This window comes from Alexandromys fortis, unplaced genomic scaffold (assembly GCF_014885135.2).
Source record: "Alexandromys fortis isolate MF-2015 unplaced genomic scaffold, M_Fortis_MF-2015_v1.1 scaffold_1, whole genome shotgun sequence".
Taxonomy (NCBI): domain Eukaryota; kingdom Metazoa; phylum Chordata; class Mammalia; order Rodentia; family Cricetidae; genus Alexandromys; species Alexandromys fortis.
Genome location: NW_026067927.1, coordinates 36,815,131 through 36,835,146, shown reverse-complemented (window position 1 = coordinate 36,835,146; position 20,016 = coordinate 36,815,131). Strand labels below are relative to the sequence as shown.

The following is a 20,016-nucleotide window of genomic DNA, read 5'->3' as shown; positions in this document are numbered from 1 at the left end:
CGGGTGGAGTTTGTTCCTGTGGCGTGCAATGGGATTGTCTGCAAGGGTTCAGCACTCTCCTCATCCATTCGTCTGTGCCTCTTGGCCATAAGTTCAATGTAAATCCAGTAAATGGCTTGTCTTTACCAGGTATTCCCTGGGTAACTGGTGCCTAGCCTGACGTCTGTCTCAGAGAATCAGGTGGCCTTGCTGCCAGCCTCACTCTGCTACTTTAGTGTTTGAGCCTCCCACTGTCAGTCTGCACAGCCTTAAAATGGGGGCGAGAGCAGTGGTGCTGATGGGTTTTTGTCCAATCCGGTCCGGTCCTGCAGATTTTCAGTCCCAAAGAAACACGCAGAGGCCTACATTAATTATACACTGGTTGGCCTATTATCTCAGGCTTCTTAATAATTCTTATAACTTATATTAACCCATAATTCTTGTCTGTGTTAGTCACATGGCTTGGTACCTTTTATCAGTGAGGCATTCTCATCTTAGTTCCTCTGCATCTGGGTGATGACTGAAGACTGTGCCTTTCTTCTTCCCAGAATCCTCCTGTTCTCCTTACCCCACCTATACTTCCTGCCTGGCTACTGGCCAATCAGCATTTTATTAAAGCAATACAAGTGACAGATATTTACAGGGCACAAGACCATTGTCCCACAGCAGCAGTGGTATCTCAGGTGCATTGTGGTGAGGGTGAATGAGTATCCCTTGGAATCACACACATGTGCGTGCACACATACACCTGTGTACACATACACACACTGGCAAGATCGTGGAGGGGAAGTACCACATCATCTCCAGGTCAGCATGACCTCTGGCTACATGAAGAGCCTCTCTCTGGTGCCCTCTCATTTGCTGACTCAGAGGACTGTGCTGACTGGTTTTGCGTCAACTTGACACAAGCCAGAGTCATTTTGGAAGAAGCACTCTCAACTTAATAAAAATGTTTTATCAGATCAGCCTATTGGAAAATGGGGAGGGCTGCATTTTCTTGATTTATGATTGATGTGGGAGGGTCCAGTCCACTGTGGGCAGTTCCATCCCCTGGGCAGGTGGTTCTGAGCTGTATAAGAAAGCAGACTGAGCAAACCATGGGGAGCCAGTAAACAGCACTCCTCCATGGCTTCTGCTTCAGTTCCTGTCTCCGGGTTCCTGTCTTGAGCCCTTGTCCTGACGTCTCTTGGCAATGGAGCGTGACCAGAGAGCTGCAGACCAAAATAAACCCTTTCCTTTCCAAGTTGCTTTTGGGTGTGGTGTTTACCACAGCCACAGAAACCCTGACTAAGACAGAAGCCCCCTTTTTAAAAGGGGCAGAGTAGGATGTAGCAGAACAGACATGTCTGTATCCTAGCCTTGAGTATGATGTCTGGCTCTCTCGACACTAGTCCCTTGACTTCACGGGCTGTGGGTCCGCTGCCTGCAGCAGATATATTGAGGTTCATACCGTGCACAGAGCTGGTCTGATGATTCAGTGAGGTCGTGTCTGTGTGTTTAGTGCCTGTCGTTAAATGAGCACTCGGCAGCAGCCAGAAAAATCTCTCTTAACCTCCTTCAGCCTAATGTCCACATCCGTAAAGCAGAAATCATGACGAGGGCACCGAGAGGTTGTCACTAGCATGAAGTGGAGAGAACAAAGGCGAAGTCTTAGCCGGGTATTGGTGGCAGTAGATGTTCTACACCTAACAGCTCTTGGGGCATCAGGGCGTCTGTGGTATTCGTTCTAGAAAACAAAACCAGCCACGCTGCCTTGATACCATCCGACCCCTAAAGCCAGCAGCTGGTCTTGATGACTGTTCTTTACTTGCAGGACTGCAAACCTAAGCTGCCTCTCCTGCAGCCTGCAGATGTGCAGATACTCCAGCAGGCTTCCTCTCCTACCTGACCCGTCTGGTTCTATGGTGTTGGCTACTAACAGCTACTTTTACCCGAGTAAGGCTTTTAATTACACGTTCAGGTATAATTGGTGGATGATGAGATAGGAAAAGGGACAGAGGCAACAGGTCCTGGTGGAGAACGGAAACAAAGTCCCATAGATTGCAGGGCCGCTTTTCCTATCAAAATGCTTTTTAGCTTAAGGCAGACCTAGAATTTTCTCTCTAGGCCCAAGGAGAAAACCATGTCCTGGGAAACTGTGAAGCACACGGGGTCCCCGTGGAATTGAATCCGAGTGTACGATGTCTTTTTACTGTGAATTCAATCTCAAAACACGTACCATCTATAATTCCTACGAGTCCTTAGAGTTGCCATAAAACCACTTAAAATTAGACCTGTTCCAGTTCTTGTTTCTGCCCGTGCTTCACACTATAAACTGTTATTTTCCATTCCTGTCTGCGCTCCATTCTTCTTCCAAGCCAATAATTCTGCATCCTTTTCGGAAAGGCTCGATTGCACTGGAGTTGTCCTGGAAGACCTCTTTGTTTTCTTCAATGCTCTGAAGTGTGAAGTCTGCGTAATTTGCTAAATGCATCATGTTTACATATGCAAAAGCCAGTTATCTCCAAATCGTCAGCCCCTGCCTGCACCGCTGGCTGGATGCTTAAAGAAAATGAAGCTTAATTTTCTGTAAGCAGCCTTCCATGGTTTTCAAATAAGCTTGCAGAGACACTGGCAAACTAAATTACACAGGGGTAACTACCCAGACAGCAATGAGAAGCCAGGGCTGAAAGAAGCCAGGTGTGAGGGGACTCTAGGACCCTGCAATCATGGCAGACAAAGCTGAGGTTGTCTGGGGTCTCCCAGGCTGCTGCAGGAGAGGTCTGAGGTCTGAAGTGTTAGCACTGGAGGCAACCCCAGCCTAGAAAGTAGTAGATGCAGGCTCAGCCCAAGAGACCCTGTACTCATTGAGAACGAGCAGGTGTCCTGGCCTTTCCTTTGTCCAAGCCTAGGGAGTCGGTGTGACAGTGTCTGTGGTCAAATGGTCAGAGCTCCTCTTTCCTTTGTGGGTTCAAGGCACACAAGAATCCTTTGGTCCTGGGTTCAAATGGGTAGGCTTAAATGGGCAAGATGGAAGGTTTGCTATTCTCAGCTATGCGGTGCAGACAAAAGGCCACCCTGAGGCGTTCTGGGGCTTGGCTGAGACAAGCTATCTTCATCCTTGTCTGCTCTCCTGTCCCCTTCAGGTCCATTCACTGTTTGGCAGGGAACGTGTTCCCCTGACTTTAGCTGTCCATTTTGATCTCGCGGGGACTTAAGTCCATTCACCAAGCAAGTTCTCAGTGCTTTTGCAGTAGTGGAACCTGTTTTCACATCACCAAACATGTTCAGATTTTTCCCTATTATGCCTTTTGTAAACCCACTGAAGTCTGCTTTTGACCAGGCAGGTTGCTGGGATCTAGGGGTAAATCAGGGACCCCGCAACGTCCTTCCTGCCCCGATGGCCAGCCCAGGAGGTTGGCACATTGTGATACAGCACAGAGAAGTGGGACTCCAGGTGCTGGGCTGCATGTACAGCTTCCTCCAGGGGGGTTGACCCGACTGAGCCCTGGGTCCCCATCAGGGAGCACTCAGAGAGAGCACTTTTGACTCCATCACCTAAACTCCACAAGCTTGGTGTGAGGGACGTGCCTGTCCATCTTTTACAGATCAGAGCTGAGAGTGAATTGCGGGCATCAAGCGAGGGCTGTGTCTTAATCATCTCTGTATTCCTCAGAGTAGCTTAGGGAGTGGCTTCTTTTAGACTTTCCCCCAGGTCCCGGGAAACAATGCAGAACAATACACAAATTGTTTGGATTTCAAAAGTCCTGCATTTAAGGAAGATTTCGCCCCTCTGGGGTCAAAAACCAATTATCAGCATGTAAGCATGAAAACTGGTGGATGGATGGATGGGTGCGCACTGTCTTGAGTTGCAGGTAAGAAGTCCCCTGTGGTCCAGACCCAAGCTTCATCCTTCCTATTGTCCTATCTGTTCATCCAGTTATTTATCCTCTGTGAAGTCCAACCAGCCACAATTGTTTCCAGACCTTAACTTTGCAGAGATGACTGAGTGTGATGTGCAGTCCCTTGATTCAGGGAGCAGGTGGCTGGGTGAGGGAGACAGGCAAGGACGGTGTCATTGTTTTGATGCTGTGCGTATATTTATATCACACACAAAAGCCATTTAAAGCAATACAGGCTCTTCTCCCAGTGGTCTGGCTTCTGCCCCAAAATAAACTGTCATTACTAATTTTCATGTGTCCTTGAAAAGTTTCTTTTTATAAAGATTTACTTTTTATTTCAAAAGTAAAATTAAAATATAGCTATACCATTTCCAACTTTTTTCTCCCTTCATCCCTCTTTACCTTTTCTCTCAAATTCATGGTCTTTTTCTTTGTTATTATTACATATATATGTATGTATAAATGTATATACACATAAATATATAAATACAACCTTGCTTAAACTACTTAGTGTTCCTTGTACGTACATGATTTCAGGGTTAATCAATTAGTATCAGAAAACCAATTAGGGGGCCCATCCCTGAAAGGACTAATATTCCATCTTGCCATTGTCATCGGTTACCGGTAGCTCAGTTTACAGATGAGGCCTTGTGAGAGTTCCTTTATCCAGGTCTTGTGTAGGTATCATGGGAAGCTTCTCTGTCATTTCTAGGAGACACACCCACGCCCTTTGACCACTCATACAGTCTTCCTGGCCCCTGTTCTGCAGTGTTTCTTGAGGTTTATATGCAGGAGCTGTATTGAAGATGTATCCATGGAGCTGGACATCCTACAACAGGTTCTCCTCATTCAAACCAGTTGTGTTTTCTTCAGTGATCTCTATCCATTGCAAAGAGGAGCTTTGATGAGGCCCGAGAACTACGCTTACCTGTGGGTAGAAGGACATGTATTTAGAATTCCATTAGGAATCACGTGGTTTAGTTCAAGTGTTCGTAGGACATGCATGGCCTCACTAGGACCAGGCATTGGCTTAATGTCCTGTGCCGGGCCTGATTTCTCTCCTACCGAATGGGTCAGGTCTCAAGTCCAATTAGACATCTTTGTTTACTGCCAAGCTGTGAGTGCTGCTATTGCACCCTTAGGGACATCTTGGCATGCTGGTCATTGTTGTGGCTCCTGGCATCAGCTGGACAGGACTATTGGTTGCTTCCTCCACCTTGGAAGCTTGCATAGCAACTCCTGGTACTATGAAAGCTAGTCTCAGGGAGGGGGGGGTTTCAGATCAGATATAGGTCAGATTCCTCGAGTCGTGTGTCTAAAGTGCATGGTGTCTTCAGCAATAGGGACTTTCCTCAGCCTCTGGGAGGCAGCCAAGCACAGCAGCAATAGCCTATATGGTTAGGGGAGTCCAAGGGACTCCATGACTGACAACTCAAAAAAGGTTTCTCGTGTCCTGAATCAGAGGGTTTTCTGATTATCTATTGCTCTTGGGGTCAACCCAAGTGATAGAGCATCATTTAAAACTAGATCTATCCATTCGTCTGTTGGCCTATCTGTCTATTTATCTATAGATATATACTTATTTTTATTATATGTAATTGTGGTTAAAATATTCTTTACAGCTTTTCCAAACATCTCTAGTGCTATTTTTCTTCCCCCCTCCTTTTATATTGACCTTTCATAGTTTCCCAAATTAAAGCTCCCCACCCTGTTTTCTTTTTTCTTTTTTAAAGCCATTTCTCCCTTCATTGTTCTATCTTGCTATTATCAATCTTTTAATTTATATTTGTATTTTGTGTATATGAGTGTTTCATGGGAATGTGTGAATGTGTATTGCTGTGGTTGGGTGTAATAAAAAGGTAAACAGCAAATAGCTAGGCAGGAGGTATAGGTGGGACTTCTGGGCAGAGAGGAGGAGAAGGAAGAATCCAGATGCGTGAGAGAAATACTCGAGGAGACATGGAGGAAGAAGGATGGGTGGTAAATGATAGCAATGTAGGTTAATAGAAAAGGGCTAAGTTGTAAGAGCTAGTTAGGAATAAGGCTAAGCTATACACCCCGTTTTCATAATGAATAAGAAGTCTCTATGTCATTATTTGGGAGCTGGCTGGTGGGACAGAGGAAGACTCATTAGTTTTTCTTGCATGTATGTATATACATCATGAGCATGCAGTGCCCACAAAGTCAGAAGAGTGTGTTGGATTCCTTCAAGTTACAGACTGTTGTGAGCCAATGTAGAGGTACTGGGAACTGAACCTAGGTCCTCTGCAAGAGCAGTAAGTTCCCTTAACTGGTGAGCAATCTCTCCAACTCCTATTAGATTCTTGATGTATTATAGAAGCACAGACAAGGATCCTATGTGATATAGAATGTTGATTTATTTTTAAAATTTGTGTCCCAAAGAGTTCTGTACATGATACAACTGTATCAACTATTGATTACAATGGGTGGGTGTGTTATAACCAACTTACAGGGGATATTGGAATAGTTTCCTGATTTTTGTTATCTCAGACAGTACTGCCATATAGAGCTTGTATTCTTGACCACAAATGAGCTATGAGTTCCACAGTGGAAATTTATAATGAAAACATCTGGTAGCCTTTCTGAGTCCCTTCAATTCTGTTAAATCTTTTGTAGTCAATATCTAGTTAGATTTTTCTTTGTGACGTGGTTAGAAATATAATCTTTTTGAGAGATGAATTTAGCTCATTTACATTTATTGCTATTGAAGTTAAGTTTGATTGTGTTGGTGCTATTGTTTGCTTTATTTATTTTATTTTGTTTTTCAAGATAGGGTTTCTCTGTGTTATCCTGGCTGTCCTGAAAATAGCTCTGTAGACCAGGCTGGCCTTGAACTCACAGAGATCCACCTGCCTCTAATTCCCAAGTGCTGGGATTTAAGGCTTGCACCACCTCTACCTGGCTTAGCCACCACCACCTGGCTGCTTGTTTTCTTAAGTTGCCAAGTTGGTCTTATAATTCCTATTTAGTCGTGGTGTGCTTTAAACCTGTGATTCTCCTGAGTAGCTAAAATTTGGGACATTTACAAACATCCCCCACCAACACTATAAACAGTGATAAAACCCAGATGATTTTCTTACTCTCTCCCCTACCCTCCATTTTTCTTTAAAGCTTCCTTCCTTTCTGTCCTCTAGTTGGCAATATGCGGATTCTCCTAGCGCTTGCCTTTGCTTTGTAAAACCCTATATGACTTGATTCGCTATCTCTCAGTGTTTTTCTCTGCCTTAGCTCTGGCTCAGGCTTTGCTTTCCCACCCTGAATGTTGCTGAAATCTGGAGGCAGCATTGTACTTTTCTCTCTCAGAAGTCCCTAGGATGTATCTTCTACCGCCATATTGACTTTCTTTGAAAATCCAGTGATTTGATTAAGAGGATCTTCATATTGGCCATCCTGAGGCCATTCCTTTGGCCCAGATTGTAAAATGGGATTTACTTAAGGAATTGGATTTGCAGCCCACTCTGGTTTATGCTCCCATGGTATCCTCAAGCCCATCAGTTATCCCCATGAGGAGCATCCTCTGCTTCCGGGCTGTCACTTACCTCTCTGATGTGCAGCGATTCCTCCCCTTGTCTTGTTGGTCCCTGTGCTCACTCTGACGTCCTCCTGCTTGCTGTCGTTCCTGTCCATTCTGCTTCCTCCAGTCTCAGCTTCTCTCATCCTGCCTCTTCCTCCTCTGAGCTTTGATGTGCTGTGTTCTTATCTTCTTCTTGTTTTCTTCAAAGGCAATTTTTTCATTTCTGTTGCTTGCTTGGCCCCCATTTTCATGTTTTCTGCTCAGTGTTCTCTGGTTGTCATATCTGATTTTCCCCCAATTGCTATGAAGTCTCTAAACCAACAGGGTCACAGTCTTTAAAACAATAAGAACAAGGGAGTCTTCAGGGGAGGGTAGCCAATCTGTCCTCTGTGGACTTCACCATTCCAAAAGCATCCAACTTACCAGGACAGACAGATGGCTCCCTTTTAAAATGGCCCCTCTGCATGGGCCTAGCCTCCTTGTCTCTGTAAAGAGATCAGGCCCACGGGGGCTTTGCTCATTACTCCGCTCTGTCGACTTCCAGTGTCCCTGTCACACTCCATTGTATTTTACAGTGAGCCTCTTGTCTGCACAAAACACAAGGAACTATATTGGTGTGTTTTCTGAGCTCCGCTGCCTCTAGGATGCACACCCCCCCTTTTTCATGCCTTTTTCTTCCTGTGTGGTTTCTGTTCAATCTGTTTCCAGCCCTTACCCCCACCACATCCCTTAGTGCTTGCTGAGCAGAACATTTCAGTAACTTTAGGGAGGCAGACATATTTGTGTTTGTTATCATTTTATAGACCCTTGTGGACATTTTACTTTTCACTTCCATCTGCTAAGTTTCTGGCTTTCAAGACTCTCTCTCTCTCTCTCTCTCTCTCTCTCTCTCTCTCTCTCTCTCTCTCTCTCTCCTAGTTCTAATGAAAGTGAAATTCCCACCCTTTTCTGCGTACCTTCTTTATTGTCTATGGAGAGGAAGGTGGAAGTTGCTTACTGTTTTCCCATGTAGATGCTAGCTCGCTAGACTGGCAATTCTGATCAAATTGGAAGTAATGGTGGTTGATACCTCATCCTGTGTCAGGGGTAGTCTTGGAAGGTCTGTGGGCTCAGATGCCAGCTACTTCTCATGTCAGCCACACTCACAGCTGGGGAGAGGACAGACTGAGAGTGAGTCTCTACCCTGAAGGGAGCAAGGGTTGGTGAACCGGGCACTCAGCTTGGGGTACCTTCCATCTTGGGCAGTCTCTTCTTAAATCCTGATGGGACCCCAGTTTGTCACCTAATGAGAATAAAGATGACAGACTCGGGCATTTCAGTGACCCTTTTCTGGGTTCTCAGTCCAGTTCTGGCCTCCCTCCTCTTACTCTGGACTCAGAACATGGAGATACCGCTACTTACCCGTCCTTTGTCACCGGAGGGTGTGGTGTCGCCTCCCTTCCAAATGGCTGGTTTAAGGCACCACCATCTGCTCTAAACTGGGGGTGGGGGAGAGGGACTCTATGTCTCATTTCTTTTGTCACTAGATTATGACTGTGACAGTGTTTAGTGTCCCCTCCCTAAGGAAGCCAAACGTAGGTTCCAGGTACCTCCTAGACTTCCTACCCAGCCTAAAATCTCAGCTCAAAGTTTGCCCTTAGCTCTCCACTGCAGTGCTAACTAGCAGTGGAGTGTTCTCTTGCTTAAGGGTAGAAATGTCTGTGCTCTAGGCATTGAAAACACAGAATAAAAAAAAAAAACTATACTTTGTAATACCTAGATTTGAATGTTGAATTTGATCAGGTTAAACTTCTTTTTAAAGATGGAGATTCTTCATGAATTATCCCTTCCTCAAACACAGAGTTCTGTCTCTAAAGCTACTCACAGGTCTGTTACCTTGTAGACCGGAAATGTGCTTGCTTATGTAGTGTGCAATATAGCAGAGTGCGTTATGCTCCGGCACCCTGAGTAACCCAGGTTGAACCCATCTACAGCCTGTCTGGGGAGAGCACCTCATTGCGTGTTTGCATGGGAATAGCAGCCGCCACTTCTTCAGCAAGGCTTTTATTCTCTGGGGACACCTAACACCTCTGGGTGGCCCTGAACTCCTTCATTGCAACTGCCAGTTGTATGTTGTCCTCTATGGTCACATCAGCTGTTGAAATAGGAGCGGCGGCGGGGCTGCGTCCCCAACACCCCGGCCGCTTGGCTAGCTCATGCCCGAAATAACAACACACAAACTGTATTCATTTAAAGAACTGCTTGGCCCATGAACTCTAACTAATTCTTGCACCTGGACTAGCCCATTTCTATCTAGCCTCTTCTAGGCTAATTCTCACATATTAATTTAGCCCATTTCTAATCATCTGTGTAAGCACGCCAAGGTGCGCTTACCGGGAAGATTCTAGCCTAAGTCCATCGTGGGTTGGAGTTGCCTGGGAGAGCTGAGCATGGCGTCTCTGCTCCAGCAGAGCTGTCGGGTCTCTCCGGGAGCAGAGCAGAGTCTGACCTCACTTCCTCTTCCGCCCAGAATTCTATTCTGTTTACTCCTCCCATCTATGTTCCAAGCTGAGGCCAAGCAGTTGGTTTATTATAACTTAACCAATGAAATCAACAGATTGATATATGACACTCCCACATCACTTCCCCTTTTTCTGTTTAAACAAAAAAAAAAAAAAAAAGAAGGCTTTAACTTAACATCCAAAGCTCTAGAAATGACAGAGACATCTCGCTGCCTGGACAGTCACCCAAAGTTCCTCTGTACCGTTGGGGCATCCATCTTCGGCCTACAGGCCCATAGTTTCCAGCAGACATTTCCACAATGCAGGAAATTTCAAAGGCAGTCACTATCTGCTTGTCCTGAAGAATGTCTTGCAGACTCTTTCATGAAGCAGGAACCCCGAAAGATCATCTCACCTTTAGGCAAGTTCAGCAGTCCTCTCTCTGCGGGTTCTCTGTGTCCAGTTTATGCAATAGTCCAGGCAAGAGCAGTTTCTTGCCAAATGGCTATCAAACTCCATAAGGATCCTCTTCGATGCCCATCTTCCTCTTGAAGTAGATTGGTGATGCCAGGAGCAGAGTGTCTCATTGTCATGAGAAGTCCTAAGTTATTAAAACATTTAAAATGCCATATTCTATAATCTTTGAAAAATATGAAGAATGCCTATCTAAAATATATGTATGCACATCTAGAAAATCTTAACTAACATGACTACAAACTTAACTATTATTAATGATTATTCATTAACAACTTATATTTCCTAATTATACATTACATTTTAAAATGAACTACACAACACAATACCTTAATCAAGATCAAAAATGCATATAACAAAATTGACCTTAAAATCCATACCAATGCAAATTATTCATATCTATATCATATCCCCCTTTAAATGTAAAAGAACATTTGTAAACAATATTTGGGAACATGGGCGTAGTTTTTTCTCTCCAAACTGCTTCCTGCTGAATGGGGGCGCTGTTAATTAGGTCTTTTGTGGTATAACCTGTGTGCTAGTTTCATCTCAGTTGGAAGTTGAGCGAAGCAATTTTTTGAAGGTATTCACAGCAACCGTTCAGGAGGGCGTGGTCCATCATACCATATCGGAATAGAAGAAATGAACAGGGTCTCATCCTCTGTGAAAACAAAATAAGAAACTCCTTTTGAAAGCATCACGTCCTTAGATCCAAATATCAAAGCCAAGGCATTAAAATCTCTACGTTGGATTAGTTCAGCAGCATTTATAAACAAATATCTTTTAGCATCTGTTGCTCCTTCCTCAGCATTCAAACAATTCAAAGAGAGCATAATAGCATACAGTATCAAGATTCTCTGTGTATTTTCCATCTTTGTGAGCTTTATTTTAACCTCTATTAAGTTTATTTTTACTTTCATTTTATATTCTCTGTATCTCTGTCCTGGAATAACTCTGTAGACCAGGCTGTCCTTGAACTCTCAGAGATCTGCCTGTCTCTGCCTCCCAGGCATTGGGATTAAAGGTGTTTGCTACCACACCTTGAACTCACAGAGATCTGTTTGTCTCTGCCTTCTAGGCACTGGGATTAAAGGCGTGTACTACCACACACAACTTCTCTTTTTCTTACTTTTTTTTAAGAACTTTTAACTTTTAGCTTGCATATATTTTTAACACACTGTAAATCATTTAAACATTTTCTTTATCTTTGAATCTCTTTACTGTATCTCTCTCTGTTTTTCTGACCACAGGAGCCTTTAAATTACTGAGCAATATGAGTAGGATTAAAGCCGTGGCTTTGCCAGCTAGATCCAGTCCATTCCTTAGCTTTCCAGCCTCATGGCGGAGATACAGGCTGTAGCCGCGTTTATAGGCACAATTCTATGGCGTTTCAAGGTCCCTGCCAGCAAGCGAGCTACAACAGACAACAGTCAAGTCCTCTCTCTGTAGCTGGCCCTCCTGCCTCAGTCAGAGTTTGCCCTGGCAGGACGGCCCAGAAAGCCGGCATTTTTAAACAGCACAACTTTTTTCCTGCTACGGCTGAAAACCGAAAAGCATGCGTTCAGCTTTTCACCAACACCGTTTAAGTGTTTCGTGGCAGGACCTCTTAATGAGCTGCAGGGTTTTGCAGCTGAAGCTGAGTCAGGAAGCCTCTCTTAGATGAGAGCGCTTGCTTGCCTCTAGCAAGCGGAGCAGACCCAAGAAATTTCTGCTACCAAGAAAACATGCTTCACTCCATTCTTTCCCAAGCTTTCTCAGGCTTTTTGTGGATTCAGTTAGCCACACGTCTGGGCGCCATCTGTTGAAATAGGAGCGGCGGGGCTGCGTCCCCAACACCCCGGCCGCTTGGCTAGCTCATGCCCGAAATAACAACACACAAACTGTATTCATTTAAGAACTGCTTGGCCCATGAACTCTAGCCCTTACAGGCTAATTCTCGCACCTGGACTAGCCCATTTCTAATGATGTGTGTAAGCACCCCAAGGTGCGCTTACCGGGAAGATTCTAGCCTAAGTCCATTGTGGGTTGCAGCTGCCTGGGAGAGCTGAGCATGGCGTCTCTGCTCCAGCAGAGCTGTTGGGTCTCTCTGGAAGCAGAGCAGAGTCTGACCTCACTTCCTCTTCCGCCCAGAATTCTATTCTGTTTCCTCCTCCCATCTATGCTCTAAGCTAAGCCAAGCAGTTTCTTTATTGCTCAGCCAATGAAATCAACAGATTGATATATGACACTCCCACATCAATCAGCCTATGCCGAGTCTCCTCTACAGGCAAATGCTGGCTCACCTGCTAGAAATACAATTGAATCCAGAGCTGGCATTTATAGTCAATATTTTGCATACTCAATAATGCATGTTTGCCTCGGAATATTATGAATGGCTGTGGATTTTATCCGAAGTTTCCAAAGCTTCTTTCATTTGGCCAACTTTCCCTGTGAGATTGTTCAAGGGGGAAACAAACAAGTGTCACTCTGCGAATGCACACTTACAAATGGCGGGCAGACTCTAAACACATCTCCTTTCCCAAATGGAGGGCTGTCGTTAGAATCGAGGGAACATTGAACCGCCTCAAATCAGGTTACCAAGAATAGTCTTAATGGCTTTAATAGGAAATGCATCCATCCCCGATTGCGAGGTGTACCATTAATTAGTTAACGTTTCTGCTTCCAGGTTTAATGTCAGTATCTGAAGCTCTTCCAAAGACTGCTTTTTAAGGAGGGTTTTATTAGCAAGCTCCTGAATGACAGAGCCTTAATTCCTTCCTTGTTCCTGCTTTTGCATAAAACAGCACCTTCTCTAAGGATAAGAGTACATGCATATATATTGATGTTTTACGCACTGAAAAGTAAAAGCTAGAATCATGTGTGACACGGTTTAATTTAAGCACAGCTTAGTCTGTCTAGTGAGCTCCAGTTAGAATGGGATTCATGGTGTGTGCTTTCCGAAGATCTTCATGGAGCCCCCTTTAGAGTCGCGTGTGGCTTGAAGCGTCAATATTACTCTCTCGAGAGCAGGTACTATTCGCTCCCAAAGCCCCCAGCTCAGAAGGTAGTGGCAGCTTCCTGTTGGTTTTGAGACTTAATTCTCCCAGCGCTCTGCCTTACCTCTTCAGCTGAGAGTAAGACCCAGGCCGCCATTGTCCCCATTTACAGAAAAGGAAGCAGCAGGGGCTCCTGAAGGTTTGCCAGTTGTTTGAGGACAACTGGTCTCCTGGGGGTTGGTATTCAAAAGTCTAACGGGAGCACAGTCCCTAGCCTGCTGCCAGTGCACCACAAGATCATTCCGATGTGCCAGGCGGGGACTGTGTGGAGGAGCAGAGCGGGAACCACTGGGATCATGGGCTGTAACACAGGAGCAGATGAACGCTGAGTTTGGAGTCTCGGGGTCTCCCCTCACTATCTGTAGGACTTCTCTGAATGGCAGCAGAGAATCAGGGCTTTCTGGGTAGCATTGTGAGATGACTTGCATTCAAGCACCAGGTGTGTAGGGTCTGGCCTTTACAGTTTTCCCATTTGGTCCCTCATGGCCTTGCTCTGCGCCCACAAACACAGCAGGGAATCACTGCTGGCTGTGGTGGTCTAGGTGTCAGGCCTGTGGTTGAGTGCTTAAGTCTGTTCTGATTTAATTCTTCCTGGAATTCTGCTGGTTAGTTGGGCTTTACCTCCGATACAATGGCAAGGAGACCAAAGACTGGCAGATCCTCATCCGCAGTCTCATCTGGAAGTGACCTGTCTTTCCAAAAACCACCTCCTCGCTCCTGACTTCCTGGTAGCCCTTGAAGGCAGAATGGTTTTGGTTGTTGCTGCAAAACCTGAATAAGCAGCTTCAGTCTGCTTATTTGTGTTATCAGTTTATCAGAGCCGTGTTAAAGGGAACTCTGGAGTCACTGTGCCCTTCCTCTGTCAAGGTCTTACAGCATTTCCTCATCAGCCCTCCTGTCTATTGCTCAAGCATCGTAACTCCTGCTAAATGTCAGATACACAACAACTAGATCTAGTCCCGTGGAGGAAGGGGAGCCTAGAGCCCCGCGGGTACCAGCAGCACGAGGCTGTACTGGTGAGAGGGGAAACTAGCCTAGACAGGGTGGGTTAAGAGGAACCTTGACTTTGCTCAGATCCTGGCTCTGGAAGTCTTATCCCAGCGTCTAATCGTCGCCAGAAAGAAGGCTCAGCTGGACCCTCTGCCGAAGCTGCTAATTGCAAACACTTGGAGCTCACTGATCCAGAGCTGCTCTGATGAAGTAATTATTCACAACAGTACCTAGGAGGGCTGAGGGAGATTAGCAGGAAAGGACCATCGCACCAGGTCTCCATTGCGGAGAGGCCTCTCGGCTTGCTCCCAGAAAGAACTTGAGTCTGGCCCAACTCTTTAATTACCTTCCGAGGCACTAAAGTTTAAATTAAATCCGGATTGTTTTCATATTAGCCTCTGCAGAGCCCTGAGCTAAGCATCCGTGAGGCTGATTGTGGGAGGAGGTAGGTTTGGGCAGGTGGAGTAGGTTTTTAACTTGGGCTCTCGAGCTGGAGAAGTTCATGCAGTGAGGAGCAGACCAGGAGAATCGGTCCCCAGGCAGAGGTGCACAGGTATCCCGGGATGTTGGCGTAATGTCAGGGTTGCCATTTTCAGACATCCCCCGTGGATGCTCAGATGCAGCTTCAGTTAGAGCTGCTAGCGCAGGGACACCATCACAGGTGCCTGTTCCTGTCCCTCAGGTAGGTGCTAGCGCTTGATTTAAATAAGAATGTGCATGCAGTCACCGTCTGCATTTTTATGTCGCTTCCCCAGCATTTTCTGCACCTCTGCACGCGTCCTCTCAGAAGTCGCCTTCTGGAATGGCCATCTTCTCTTTCAGCTGCCACGCTCATTAATAACCAGAGGCTAGCTCAGGATAGGGGCCTGCAGCATACTTTAAAGCTTCCTCGTCTGCTCTTCGCCAGGCCTTAGTGTCGTCTGTGGGAGGGAAGAGGACCTGGGAAGGACTAGCCATAGGGGCCCCAGGGCCAGCAGCCAGGCTGGTGATGGGGAGCAGGCATCATGGCTGCCTCTTCCTGGTGGCTGCTCCTCTGGCAATCTTAACTGCCCCACTAGGTAATACTGACGGACCAACCATCTCTCTTCCTCCTTGTTGCCCCAAGCTGCAGTGACACAAAGAGGGGCCCTGTCTCTAGCTTTGGCCACAGCACATATCTCCTCTGCCATCTGGGTCACCTGCTGAAAGCCTTCAGTTCCAGCCCATTCCATACCCGTGCGAGCTCCTTGCCTCTCAGGTGGGGATGTAAGAAAGCACATATGGAAAATCACCATGCTGGCTTTCTGGGCAGCTTAGCTTCTGCGGAGCCACCTCTGCTCTTTGCCGTCTGGTCATATTTTGCAAGCAGACACAAGTCCATTGGGAGAGCGCCATATTACCTGGGCCCTTCCCCGCCTGTGTGCTGTGGTTTCCTGGGGGAGTGAGCTGTCTTTCTGTACCGTGTAGAATAATGTGCCATGGTCCTATTCGTTTTCCTAATGAAGCCCTGGTGACTGCGCCTGTGACACAAGGCAGCCTGTTCCGCCGTTCTCCCGAATGACCGTCGTTCTCACACCAGCGCTAATGAAGGCACGAGCCTCCCTTGCTGCCCTCTCCATCCTGAACTGCTGGGCCAGCTGCTCTCTGTGTCACTGGAGGAGCTCCCAGTGCAGGTGAAGGCCTGACCAGGTTTATTAATTGCACTCATTACTGCTGGCTACCCACAAGCCCAGTCTATCCAAGGAAGCTGCTTCCCCCAACCCTCCCGGCGTAGAACCGACCCTGTGAGAGAGCGGCCTAGCTTCAAACCCCAATCCTACCACTTAGTGTGGCTCTTGACTTGGGATTTTGTAACCAATGGGCTCAATCAATGATTCATGTTTTCTTCCCATAAATATATTTTGAACAATTACTGCATACCCCCTACAATAAGGCTGGGAATGTGGGTGCGGGGAAGTCACACCAGTCACCCAACTCACCGCTTATCCAACCAGGAGAAGGCAGACAGAAATTGAAACCCCAGTCTCTTGGCCTTCTGCACGGCACAGCTATAAAATAAATGAGGGGAGATGTTATTCTTTATATCAACCCCATCTCTTCGGACTTTAAAAAATAAAGCATAACAATAAAATGCCAACATATCATGCAGACAGTTGGGATATGAGTCCCTGCTACGTGCCAGTCGCTGTGAGCTATGCTTTACCGATATCTGATTCCATGCAATGATGCCAGCAGCTAAGCTTCTATTTGCCATTTCACAGATGGAAGAACCACAGTTTACAAAAGGCGGAGAGAGGGTTATGAGAGTCTGTCAATAGCTACATAATGAGAGCATCCTTCAAGCAGGTAGCAGGCTGCATTCCATGCTGAGGGCTAGCAGCACTAGTCTATGCTCCTACGATCAAGGGGGAGATGGCACTGGCCTGGAAGACTTCGGGAAAGAAATAACCTTAAAACTGAGATGTAAGGGAGTCGTGGGCAAGGTGACCGGGCTAGGGACATTGAGGTAAAGAGTGGGAGGGGCAGCAAGGCCAGCAGAGCAGGGAAAACCATGGGTTGATCCCACGGGCCACTTACACCATGGACTAAGGCTCAGCTAACAGAGCACCCCAGGAGCCAGAAGTACCAGACAAGAAAGTGGCTTGACCCAGTGTCCCATTCAGAACGGTCACTGTGGCTGCTGGGTTGGGAGGTTGTAGAGAGTAGTAGCCTGTCGTGGCCAACCCAGTGGGAGCAACGTTGGTGCCACGGACTGGACTAGGCAGTGAAGGCAGTGACAGAAACAAACCTGTTGTGGCCAGCTGACTGGGAAGGTGAGGAACATGAAGAAATCCAAAGCAGCTTCCAAATGTCTGCTCTGAGGGCAAATGTCTGAAGGTACCACTTCCTGCCTCCTGGATGTGGCCCTGCTGGAGGGGTTGTCGGAGAATCGCAGGGACACTGTCAACGCCCTGGTCTTGTTGGAGCAGATGGAGTCATGCAGGAAAGATGCAGTGACCCAACAGGGAGCTAGGACTGCAGCGGAGGACTCTGAGCAGAGACTTCCTAGCCGAAAAGGGCAACAGAAACACAGGTAGAGACAGGGAGCAGAACCGAAACGCTAGACCCCAGTGATGCCTGCATGCTGGTCCTGGTTGTCCTGGTTTAACCAGATGTCTCCAGGAGAGCATCCTTTGTTCTGCAGACTGATTCTCCCACCTCAGTGATGCCTGCATGCTGGTCCTGGTTGTCCTGGTTTAACCAGATGTCTCCAGGAGAGCATCCTTTGCTCTGCAGACTGATTCTCCCACCAGGAGACGTGGGCATGGGGGTAAGGCAGAACTCCTCTGGGACAAGAATCGTCCCTCTTCCTGGCAGAGGGGAATGGCAGGTGGGTGTGGCTCGCAGTTCCAGACTGGAAAACATTACTTTGGGAAATACTCTCTGGATTCCCAGTTCCGAAGCTGTGATTTCTAGTTAGTCCCACCATCTCAGGGAGTGCTAGACACCTTAAGAGGCAGCCAGCCTGAGCTGTGGCTGGAGCGCCAAATCCAAACAAACAGCTCTCTGCAGGCGTCTGTCCCTTTTTATTCCTCTGGAATATATCATGCTCCAGGCAGGCTGCGCCTGGCTTTCTCCTCTCAAAGACCACTCAGCTGAAGATACCGCAAAGGAACTGGGCCCAATAATTGGGTGTCTTCTATCTCTGCTTCCGTTCTCTGATCTCCCTCCAGCCACGCCATGGCTCCCTGCTGCTGGACTTGGCGGCTGAGTGACATATTCACTCTTTCAAGATTGCATGGCCTGATTCCTTCAGCCATCCGTGGGCTCTGGGCTCTGAGAGGCCTGGGGCGGGGGTCGACTCCAGCAGGCTTGTGAATATGCAGGTTACCTGCCTGTCTTGGGGTTTAGTTAAACATGGCTGACTAATTTATCTCAGTGTGTGAGTGATTTCATCGCAAGTTGACTTGGCAATTTTCTCTGCTCAGAACACTCTAAATGGATGGTGTATACTAGCGGTAGAGGGGAAATGAATGTTTTCAGCTCCCAAATGGGAGATTGACTGGCGAGTCCATATCCTGGTTTTGGACAGTCACACTACCGTCTAGAGCTGGGTAGGTCAGAAAGGCACAGGCTTAGTCCCCAGAGGCTCTGGGTTAGGACTGATAAGCGGATGACTGTGAGCACATCCCTGCAATTATACTCCGTACTGGGGCAAAAACAAGAACCTCTCTGCCTTCAGCAGCAACCGCTTCTCTCCCTGTGTGTGAGCACAGGTTAGCAGAGGTGTTGGGAGGTGGCTTGTGGGAGCTTATTGTCTTCCTTCTCAATCCATTTTAAAAGGCCAAAGGGAAGGAGAAGAGACAGACATTTGGGTAGCTAGTTACCATGAGAGCCTATGCAAGGGTAGAAATCAGAACGGAAGCCACCTTTGCCTGGTTCTAACCAGTGTGGCAGCCTGCACTGGTGGAAGGATCTGGATCCTGTGCCGCCAGTGCAAGGGCTCAGCCAGCTGGGGAGTGAGCAGCTTGGGATGAGACATGTGCCGGAGGAATTAGTTTGTACATTTGTTTAATATCGATTCCCTTATGTAGGATAACACAGGTGTCCACTTGCACATATTTTGTAGGTAGCCAAAGTCAGTTTTGATTATTTGCATTTGACTTAGTCTTTATTTTCTGAAATGTACAGCACTTGCTTGCACTAAGCCTATCTCTAAATATTCCATTTAAGATAATTATGGAAAAGAACTAAAACTATCTGGCACATGTTTCAAACGATCTTGTAATCTGTTAAGAGCTTGAACCATACTGTCGGGTTTGTTGTGACCTTATTGTCCTTTGTTTACAGATATGGAAACTGAGGTCTCGGGATTTAGGGATAGATCTATGGTGGGTGGTGAAGCTGAGATTTACCCTAGGCAGAGTGACCCCACAGTGTGACATTCTACTACCAACAAGAAAGTTTGCTCACGTCCTACCTGTGGCTGACACTATAGTCAGGTCCGTGTGTTAAGGACGAAGCAGCATCTCTGGGTGGTTATTAACTTGGTATCAACATCTGGGCATATGCATATGCACAGGATACGTGATACCAAAGCATGCATCCCAGATGAGGTGAAGGTGGGGATGAAACGGAGGCAGCCTGGGTCTGCAGCTCCACACCTGTTTGGAAGTTGGAGAAAGACCTTTATTGTGTGAGGTTTGCGAAGCTGGCCACTGCACCAACCCACGGTTCAGTGGACAGGAGCTGTAAAATGAGGAAGCTGCCCACCATGAATTACCTTCTTCTGCATTCTCCCTGACAACAAGGCTGTCTGCTGGGGCCGGGCACTGGGATTCAGTCGATCACTGTGCTTTCTGGAGGCTGGAGTGGGCTTGGGATGACAGTTTGTGTCTCCATCGTTGCCCTCTGAGGCTTCCAGAGGAGAGCTTGGGACATCAGCGTGTTCTGAGCCACCAGCTGTGTCCTCTCAACACTGGGACAGGACCAGATTTAGCTCCACATTGGAACTGTGGTGTGCTCAACTTCTTAGCTTGCTTGCTCTATGCCAGCTTTAGAGCTTCGAAAAGCTGACAGTCATGAAGGTCAGTTCCTGGTTCCCTCTTGGCCTTGTGGTTTTTAAACTTTCTCTAATTGCTGAAAGACACAAAACAATTGCTTCTTCTCCAGTGTCCTGATAG

General features: G+C 46.9%; 1 protein-coding gene and 1 long non-coding RNA gene across 4 annotated transcripts in view; one reads left to right on the top strand and one right to left on the bottom strand.

Moving 5' to 3' along the window:
- Positions 1 to 20,016, top strand: part of Spock1 (SPARC (osteonectin), cwcv and kazal like domains proteoglycan 1) — a 438,932-nt gene that overhangs the window by 400,081 nt on the left and 18,835 nt on the right. The window lies entirely within an intron of this gene.
- On the bottom strand, positions 4,158 to 19,382 carry LOC126502734 (uncharacterized). Of its 2 annotated transcripts, XR_007592034.1 has the most exons (6): positions 19,314 to 19,382; positions 17,142 to 17,398; positions 16,333 to 16,401; positions 12,632 to 12,776; positions 7,421 to 7,982; positions 4,158 to 4,788 (listed from the first exon to the last, which is right to left on the bottom strand). It is a non-coding gene; the product is annotated as an uncharacterized lncRNA (long non-coding RNA). The 2 variants fall into 2 exon arrangements; XR_007592035.1 differs by lacking the exon at positions 12,632 to 12,776.